The sequence below is a fragment of the Electrona antarctica genome, assembly GCF_951216825.1.
Source record: "Electrona antarctica genome assembly, chromosome: 16".
Lineage (NCBI taxonomy): Eukaryota > Metazoa > Chordata > Actinopteri > Myctophiformes > Myctophidae > Electrona > Electrona antarctica.
The window spans coordinates 4,710,563-4,720,943 of NC_136797.1; positions in this window are offsets into that span (position 1 = coordinate 4,710,563).

Sequence of the window (10,381 nt, forward strand, 5' to 3'; positions counted from 1 at the left end):
CAGAAAGTCGGGGGGGGGGGGGGGGGGGTGCTACTCAGTAGGCGTTCCCGCAAACTTCCGGGTATGATGATGCACGTACCCTATCACGTCACGCACCTACCCTCTATAGCAAAACACTGTTAAAACCTCTTAAACCGGCCTGGGCCGTGGCTCAGCGGTCCAGGCACCTTGGCTGGTAATCCAGTCTGGCAGTGTGCCCGCGGGTTCGACTCCCGATCCCGACGAGCCTTTACTGCATGTCTTCCCCCCCATCTCTCTCCCCATTTCCTGTCAGCCTACTACTGTCTGTCCCTCCATAAAAAAAATAAAATAAAGCCACAAAGAAAGAACATTAAAAAAAAAAAAAAAAAAAAACCTCTTAAACCCCAGGGGGGTAAAGGGGGTAAATTGGCAACATCGGCGTTGGAACCGGAGACCAATTGGGTCTCCATTGACCCGCTGAGCGCCGTTCAGAGGTGGAACCGGAGACCAATTGGGTCTCCATTGACCCGCTGAGCGCCGTTCAGCGCCACATCGGCCACATCGGCCACAACCTTCACTTAATGCGGCCCGCATGTTAATATCAGAATATTGATATAGTATTGATTTCAGCTGTTAGAATTCCAAACCCGCTTTAATTAATTCATGACTAGTATTAAATTACTAGTAAAATGTTTATTGTCTTTTTGTGTCCAATGTAGTTATGTTAACAGTTCATAAAGTTAACATAACTATAACTAAATCCTTTTGAAATTCAATAAAAGTTACTTTTCAGGATTCCAATTCGAAAATAGCAAAAAATTATTCAGTTTTTCAATTCAAATATAGCAAAAATAGCTGATCTACAAGCTCAAAACGTGTCGCAATGCGACACGTTTTGAGGTTGTAGATCAGCTATTTTTGCTACGACAGTATTATGCACTGTGGCCCCTCTGGAGTGAGTGTGGAACTATAGTGGCCCTCTGGAGTGAGTGTGGAACTATAGTGGCCCTCTGGAGTGAGTGTGGAACTATAGTGGCCCTCTGGAGTGAGTGTGGAACTATAGTGGCCCTCTGGAGTGAGTGTGGAACTATAGTGGCCCTCTGGAGTGAGTGTGGAACTATAGTGGCCCTCTGGAGTGAGTGTGGAACTATAGTGGCCCTCTGGAGTGAGTGTGGAACTATAGTGGCCCTCTGGAGTGAGTGTGGAACTATAGTGGCCCTCTGGAGTGAGTGTGGAACTATAGTGGCCCTCTGGAGTGAGTGTGGAACTATAGTGGCCCTCTGGAGTGAGTGTGGAACTATAGTGGCCCTCGCCATTGTCAAAGTTGCCCACCCCTGGCCTACAGTATGTAATGGTTCCTGTTGGATAGCCTATAGTTCACAATGACTCCATGAATGAATATGTGTGTGTTATCTCTTCCCGTGGGGGGTGGGTGCAGTGACAGGCGGTCTCAACCCAAGATGTACAAACTCATGGTGGGTGGTCTACTCTGTGCCATCACAGGAGCCATCCTCATTCTCCCCGTGGCGTTCAGTCGGATCCGTAAGTACCGCCTACACACGGGCCAGGTTTCTGAACTGCCCACAGACCTCCTTTGAGACACAGACAGGTTTCTGAACTGCCCACAGACCTGTGCTATTTTATCATGAACATTAGTGAGGACCAATTATATGAAGATAGGTTGAAAAAATGAAAAGTGGTGAAGTGGTCCTTTAACTCAGGGGTTCTCAACGTTTTTGGCTGGGGACCCCCGGAAATGCTTTGGCCATGTCTCGCAACCCCCATTTCGCCTCAGGGTTTCCTCCGGGTGCCGTCTCTATTCATACTGTATTTCCTCCGGGTGCCGTCTCTATTCATATTGTATATACTCTAAGGTCGCGACCCACGGGTTGAGAACCCCTGCTTTAACTGACACGGAAGTATGCTGCATCACAGGACAGAGGCGAGGCTCTTGAGCCCTAAGGTGCCCTGCTCCCCCTTCTGTAGGTCAACAGGGTGCCCTGCTCCCCCTTCTGTAGGTCAACAGGGTGCCCTGCTCCCCCTTCTGTAGGTCAACAACAGGGTGCCCTGCTCCCCCTTCTGTAGGTCAACAACAACCCTAAGGTGCCCTGCTCCCCCTTCTGTAGGTCAACAGGGTGCCCTGCTCCCCCTTCTGTAGGTCAACAGGGTGCCCTGCTCCCCCTTCTGTAGGTCAACAACAACCCTAAGGTGCCCTGCTCCCCCTTCTGTAGGTCAACAACAACCCTAAGGTGCCCTGCTCCCCCTTCTGTAGGTCAACAACAACCCTAAGGTGCCCTGCTCCCCCTTCTGTAGGTCAACAACAACCCTAAGGTGCCCTGCTCCCCCTTCTGTAGGTCAACAACAACCCTAAGGTGCCCTGCTCCCCCTTCTGTAGGTCAACAACAGGGTGCCCTGCTCCCCCTTCTGTAGGTCAACAGGGTGCCCTGCTCCCCCTTCTGTAGGTCAACAACAGGGTGCCCTGCTCCCCCTTCTGTAGGTCAACAACAGGGTGCCCTGCTCCCCCTTCTGTAGGTCAACAACAACCCTAAGGTGCCCTGCTCCCCCTTCTGTAGGTCAACAACAACCCTAAGGTGCCCTGCTCCCCCTTCTGTAGGTCAACAACAACCCTAAGGTGCCCTGCTCCCCCTTCTGTACGTCAACAACAACCCTAAGGTGCCCTGCTCCCCCTTCTGTAGGTCAACAACAACCCTAAGGTGCCCTGCTCCCCCTTCTGTACGTCAACAACAACCCTAAGGTGCCCTGCTCCCCCTTCTGTATGTCAACAACAACCATAAGGTGCCCTGCTCCCCCTTCTGTACGTCAACAACAACCCTAAGGTGCCCTGCTCCCCCTTCTGTAGGTCAACAACAGGGTGCCCTGCTCCCCCTTCTGTAGGTCAACAACAACCCTAAGGTGCCCTGCTCCCCCTTCTGTAGGTCAACAACAACCCTAAGGTGCCCTGCTCCCCTTCTGTAGGTCAACAACAACCCTAAGGTGCCCTGCTCCCCCTTCTGTAGGTCAACAACAACCCTAAGGTGCCCTGCTCCCCCTTCTGTAGGTCAACAACAGGGTGCCCTGCTCCCCCTTCTGTATGTCAACAGGGTGCCCTGCTCCCCCTTCTGTAGGTCAACAACAGCAAAAAACACAGTTGGGTGCACAGATAGACACTAGGGGGTGCTAGGGCACCACCTGCCCTTGCCCAAAAAAAGCTTTTAATATATTATTTAGGCCCCAAAATCTATAAATCTCACACTATTAACGCAGCCGGCCGGTTCCACGCACTGCACAAGGTGCCCTTTTTCACTTGAGCACCTGCCCCTCTAAATGTCTGTGCACGCCACTGGCAAAACAGTAGCTGGATCCTATCTTTCAGTCCCTGATTGAACTGCATAAAGTGTATACCATCGTGCAGCTGAAGGAAAAGATGGTGATCTGAGGCTATAATGAAGTGTTTACGTGGAATTAAAGTGGCAGAACCTACCATGCAGAGGAGGACCAGAACCTAGCTGGGCTTTAACCATGCAGAGGAGGACCAGAACCTAGCTGGGCTTTAACTATGCAGAGGAGGACCAGAACCTAGCTAGGCTTTAACCATGCAGAGGAGGACCAGAACCTAGCTGGGCTTTAACCATGCAGAGGAGGACCAGAACCTAGCTAGGCTGTAACCATGCAGAGGAGGACCAGAACCTAGCTAGGCTTTAACCATGCAGAGGAGGACCAGAACCTAGCTGGGCTTTAACCATGCAGAGGAGGACCAGAACCTAGCTGGGCTTTAACCATGCAGAGGAGGACCAGAACCTAGCTGGGCTTTAACCATGCAGAGGAGGACCAGAACCTAGCTGGGCTTTAACCATGCAGAGGAGGACCAGAACCTAGCTGGGCTTTAACCATGCAGAGGAGGACCAGAACCTAGCTGGGCTTTAACCATGCAGAGGAGGACCAGTGAACCTAGCTAGGCTTTAACCATGCAGAGGAGGACCAGAACCTAGATGGGCTTTAACCATGCAGAGGAGGACCAGAACCTAGCTGGGCTTTAACCATGCAGAGGAGGACCAGTGTAACAGAACCTAGCTAGGCTTTAACCATGCAGAGGAGGACCAGAACCTAGCTGGGCTTTAACCATGCAGAGGAGGACCAGAACCTAGCTAGGCTTTAACCATGCAGAGGAGGACCAGAACCTAGCTGGGCTTTAACCATGCAGAGGAGGACCAGAACCTAGCTGGGCTTTAACCATGCAGAGGAGGACCAGAACCTAGCTGGGCTTTAACCATGCAGAGGAGGACCAGAACCTAGCTAGGCTTTAACCATGCAGAGGAGGACTAGTGTAACAGAGGCCTAACCTTGCCATCTTTACGAGCAGTTGAGAGTCACACACACACACGCACGCACGCACGCACACACACACACACACACACACACACACACACACACACACACACACACACACACAGAGATTGCAATAATATGTGGGATATGCTTCACTTATATAGGCATTGCTTTTTCTTTCTGTCTATAGATGTTTGCCCTGCATGTGATGTTTGATTATTTAGTGATTTCGTATTTTCACAATGGATTTCACGAGTGTATTTGTACGTATACAAAATGACAATAAACTCTCTGACCACAATTCCTTCTTAAACAAATGTCTGTCTGTCTGTCTGTCTGTCTGTCTGTCTGTCTGTCTGTCTGTCTGTCTGTCTGTCTGTCTGTCTGTCTGTCTGTCTGTCTGTCTGTCTGTCTGTCTGTCTGTCTGTCTGTCTGCCTGCCCCACCAGCAAATCCAGACAGCGATGCCATCCTCATCGTCCTGTCGACGGGGATAAGCTTCCTTGGCGTCATCGTTGGCATGGCATGCTGTTGTTCCTGCAAGGGAATGCATTTGCTGATTGCAGGGATTCTGTTAATAACTTCCAGTGAGTTAAACACACGTTTTCACAGCAGAATCCAGAAAGAGTTTTGGACCCTTAATTGATGGTCCAAAAGGGAACCATTAGAGTCTAAAGAAATATACTCTCTGAATCAAGGTTATAATATAGTTTGGGATTTTTCATTTTAGTATAGTTTTAGTTAGTTTTGGATGTCTTTTTTCCCTCTAATTCAGTTAGTTTGAATTGGTTTTTAGAGCGAGTTTTCATTAGTTTTAATTTTTAAATTTTTTAAAATGTATTCTTTATTTTTTTTAGCGGATTTCACGGCAAAACACATGCAGCCACGGTACATGGATCTTTTTTTTGGAGGGGATAATCCCCCCTCCTCATGAAACTGAGGGGGTCGATCCCCCCCCCCTATCTGCGCGCCTGCACACACATATGAATAACAGTGTTGTACTCCCGTCTCTCCTTGGCAGCTGCCTTCGGCGCGGTGGCCATGAGCCTGTACACCCTCTACGACGTCAGCCATTACTTCACACTGGTCTGCGGACTAGGCTGGGGAGCCGTGCTCCTAACCTTACTATCAGGTATGGGTGGGCCGTGCTCCTAACCTTACTATCAGGTATGGGTGGGATGTGCTCCTAACCTTACTATCAGGTATGGGTGGGCCATGCTCCTAACCTTACTATCAGGTATGGGTGGGCCGTGCTCCTAACCTTACTATCAGGTATGGGTGGGCCATGCTCCTAACCTTACTGTCAGGTATGGGTGGGCCATGCTCCTAACCTTACTGTCAGGTATGGGTGGGCCGTGCTCCTAACCTTACTATCAGGTATGGGTGGGATGTGCTCCTAACCTTACTATCAGGTATGGGTGGGCCATGCTCCTAACCTTACTATCAGGTATGGGTGGGCCGTGCTCCTAACCTTACTATCAGGTATGGGTGGGCCATGCTCCTAACCTTACTGTCAGGTATGGGTGGGCCATGCTCCTAACCTTACTGTCAGGTATAGGTGGGCCGTGCTCCTAACCTTACTATCAGGTATGGGTGGGCCGTGCTCCTAACCTTACAGTCAGGTATGGGTGGGCCGTGCTCCTAACCTTACTATCAGGTATGGGTGGGCCGTGCTCCTAACCTTACTATCAGGTATGGCCGGGTGGGCCATGCTCCTAAACTTACTAGCAGGTATGGGTGGGCCGTGCTCCTAACCTTACTATCAGGTATGGCCGGGTGGGCCATGCTCCTAACCTTACTATCAGGTATGGCCGGGTGGGCCATGCTCCTAACCTTACTATCAGGTATGGGTGGGCCGTGCTCCTAACCTTACTATCAGGTATGGGTGGGCCATGCTCCTAACCTTACTATCAGGTATGGGTGGGCCGTGCTCCTAACCTTACTGTCAGGTATGGGTGGGCCATGCTCCTAACCTTACTATCAGGTATGGGTGGGCCGTGCTCCTAACCTTACTATCAGGTATGGGTGGGCCATGCTCCTAACCTTACTATCAGGTATGGGTGGGCCGTGCTCCTAACCTTACTGTCAGGTATGGGTGGGCCATGCTCCTAACCTTACTATCAGGTATGGGTGGGCCGTGCTCCTAACCTTACTATCAGGTATGGGTGGGCCATGCTCCTAACCTTGCTATCAGGTATGGGTGGGCCGTGCTCCTAACCTTACTATCAGGTATGGGTGGGCCGTGCTCCTAACCTTACTATCAGGTAACTTAGATAGTATTTTATGTACTGTAGCACTCTATAGTGTATACTCAGTTTTATTGTACAGATATTCGATATTGTACTGTTAGTCGGATGTTAGGTCCTTATATCCTCGATGACTATTTCCATGTATTTGTTGAGGGGTGCTAGCCCCTCCTATATTCATTTTTGCAAAAAGTCATTATAGTCAATTATATTAGTTGACGTCGTCCTTTTAGAATGGTCTGTCTGTCATGTTAAAGCCACATGTTCTTTCCTTGTCATGTCTGTGTGCATCCATGACTGAACGACACCGCCCTCTGTCTGTTGCAGCTAGCCTTTACATGTGTGCCTACATAATAAAGAAAAGGACTGACCAACAACGCTAGAGGGAGACAAACCACTTTCTAAGATCAGGATCAAGAGGACAGACAGCGCTCCGCGGACATGGAGACCATGCAGGGACTGATTCAGCAAGACTGCATTAAGCATCTTCAAGGACATCTCAAGGACTATTTGTGATGAATAAGAATTTAATTGTAACTATGGTGGTACTGTAGGCCAGGGGTTCTCAACGTTTTTGGCCGGGGACCCCCGGAAATGCTTTGGCAATGTCTCGGGACCCCCGTCCCGCCCCCTCCCGACGCCCAATATAAATTGACTGCTACAATAACCTTAAACCATTTTGGGCGGGAACCCCTTTTGGTGTTTTAAGCATTGTTATAATTTAGCTATTGAAAAATAGCAGATCTACAAGCTCATAGCGCGCCACCGAGTGGCGCGCTACGAGCTTGTAGGTCTGCTATTTTTGAAAAATCGTGAAAATAAAATTTAAAAAAAATTCTTTTTTTTTTTGAAAATAATTTGGGGACCCCCTAAAATAATTTGGCGACCCCCCGAGGGGTCGCGACCCACGGGTTGAGAACCCCTGCTGTAGGCTATACGGTGCTGCGTTACTACTTGCCTATCGGGCCATGGCTCTTTAGTCGACTGGTAACGTACTGTGCCTTTGGAATGGGGGAACCCGGGTTCGCCTCCCGGCTGAGGCTACAGTATGACTTATTTTTTATAATGGCAGTTGTGCCAGTAACCTGACTCCGCCAGATGGGGCCGGTATTGATTCACAAGTTCACAACGCAGCCTCCATCTGGGATCGCAGATGGAGTAGCGATGAACCGAACCGGCCGCGGCTCGGACCAATCAGCGGCAGCTACGGGCGGGATCTGCCAATCACCTGCCAAGTAGCTTGAAAAAAAAAAGAACGGGGGCCCGCCTTCTTCAGCGATTGGGCTACAGTGAGGTGAGACCAGATGGAGGTAGTTTGTGAAACAAGTGTGAAGCAAACTTCTTCAATCTGGCGGAGTACATGTGTCCCAAATTTTAACCAGTGTCATTTTTTTTAAATAAACTTAAATGTTAAATGTTCCCAAACTGAAATGCTTCTCTGCCTTCATAGAAATTTTGTTTGCCTTTTTCGATAGTCACAGTGGAGAGAGAGAGACTTAAACCAGTGACAGGCATCACCACGGCCGCATGCAGTGCACCTATATTCATACATGGGCAACTGGCGGCAAGGGGCCCCCACCTTCACTTAATGCGGCTCCCAGGTTAAGTTTGGAATAGTGATACATTACAAATGTATCAGTATCATGGTCATTGATCAGTATCAGTATCAGTATCATGGTCAGTATCATGGTCAGTATCATGGTCAGTATCATGTCAGTGTCATGGTCAGTATCATGGTCAGTATCATGTCAGTATCATGTCAGTATCATGGTCAGTATCATGGTCAGTATCATGTCAGTATCATGGTCCGTATCATAGCAGTATCATGGTCAGTATCATGGTCAGTATCATGTCAGTATCATGTCAGTATCATGGTCAGTATCATGCCAGCATCATGTCAGTATCATGGTCAGTATCATGGTCAGTATCATGTCAGTATCATGGTCAGTATCATGTCAGTCAGTATCATGTCAGTATCATGGTCAGTATCATGGTCAGTATCATGGTCAGTATCAGGGTCAGTATCATGTCAGTATCATGGTCAGTATCATGTCAGTATCATGGTCAGTATCATGTCAGTATCATGGTCAGTATCATGGTCAGTATCATGTCAGTATCATGGTCAGTATCATGTCAGTATCATGGTCAGTATCATGGTCAGTATCATGTCAGTATCATGTCAGTATCATGGTCAGTATCATGGTCAGTATCATGGTCAGTGTCATGTCAGTATCATGGTCAGTATCATGGTCAGTATCATGTCAGTATCATGGTCAGTATCATGGTCAGTATCATGGTCAGTGTCATGTCAGTATCATGGTCAGTATCATGGTCAGTGTCATGTCAGTATCATGGTCAGTATCATGGTCAGTATCACGGTCAGTATCATGTCAGTATCATGGCCAGTATCATGGTCAGTATCATGGTCAGTATCATGTCAGTATCATGGCCAGTATCATGGTCAGTATCATGGTCAGTATCATGTCAGTATCATGGCCAGTATCATGGTCAGTATCATGGTCAGTATCATGACAGTATCATGGTCAGTATCATGGTCAGTATCATGTCAGTATCATGGCCAGTATCATGGCCAGTATCATGGCCAGTATCATGGTCAGTATCATGGTCAGTATCATGTCAGTATCATGGTCAGTATCATGGTCAGTATCATGGTCAGTATCATGGTCAGTGTCATGTCAGTATCATGGTCAGTATCATGTCAGTATCATGGTCAGTATCATGGTCAGTATCATGGGCAGTATCATGGTCAGTATCATGTCAGTATCATGGTCAGTATCATGGTCAGTATCATGTCAGTATCATGGTCAGTATCATGTCAGTATCATGGTCAGTATCATGTCAGTATCATGGGCAGTATCATGGTCAGTATCATGTCAGTATCATGGTCAGTATCATGTCAGTATCATGGTCAGTATCATGTCAGTATCATGGGCAGTATCATGGTCAGTATCATGTCAGTATCATGTCAGTATCATGGTCAGTATCATGCCAGTATCATGGTCAGTATCATGGTCAGTGTCATGTCAGTATCATGGTCAGTATCATGGTCAGTATCATGGTCAGCATCATGTCAGTATCATGGTCAGTATCATGGTCAGTATCATGTCAGTATCATGGTCAGTATCATGTCAGTATCATGGCCAGTATCATGGTCAGTATCATGGTCAGTATCATGTCAGTATCATGGCCAGTATCATGGTCAGTATCATGGTCAGTATCATGGTCAGTGTCATGGTCAGTATCATGGTCAGTATCATGTCAGTATCATGGCCAGTATCATGGTCAGTATCATGGTCAGTATCATGGTCAGTATCATGTCAGTATCATGGCCAGTATCATGGCCAATGTCAGTAAGCCTATCATTGACAGTAGCATCTCAGTATCATCAGCTGTCTGTGTATGACAACTACGTTTGTGTTGTACTGATCTGTTTTTACTAATTGTATTTTTTTTATGCCTGATTTTCAAATATTTCTTCACATAAGTAATATAGTTTGTGATGGCAAAATTAACTGTCAATATCACCCCTCATTGTGTCCCCAAGAGGAACAGGTGTCACCCCTTATTGTGTCCCCAAGAGGAACAGGTGTCACCCCTTATTGTGTCCCCAAGAGGAACAGGTGTCACCCCTTATTGTGTCCCCAAGAGGAACAGGTCTCGGCTTTCGTTGCAAAAAGTGGGTGTAAACAAAAAGAAAACCGCATTATTCAACTGGAGAATGATGCAATCTCTCAGCTTTCGTTGCAAAAAGTGGCTGAAAGAAATTAGAAAACTGCATTGCATAACCAATCGAAAGGATTTAGGGTGGTCCTTCCTATTGAGGAGGTG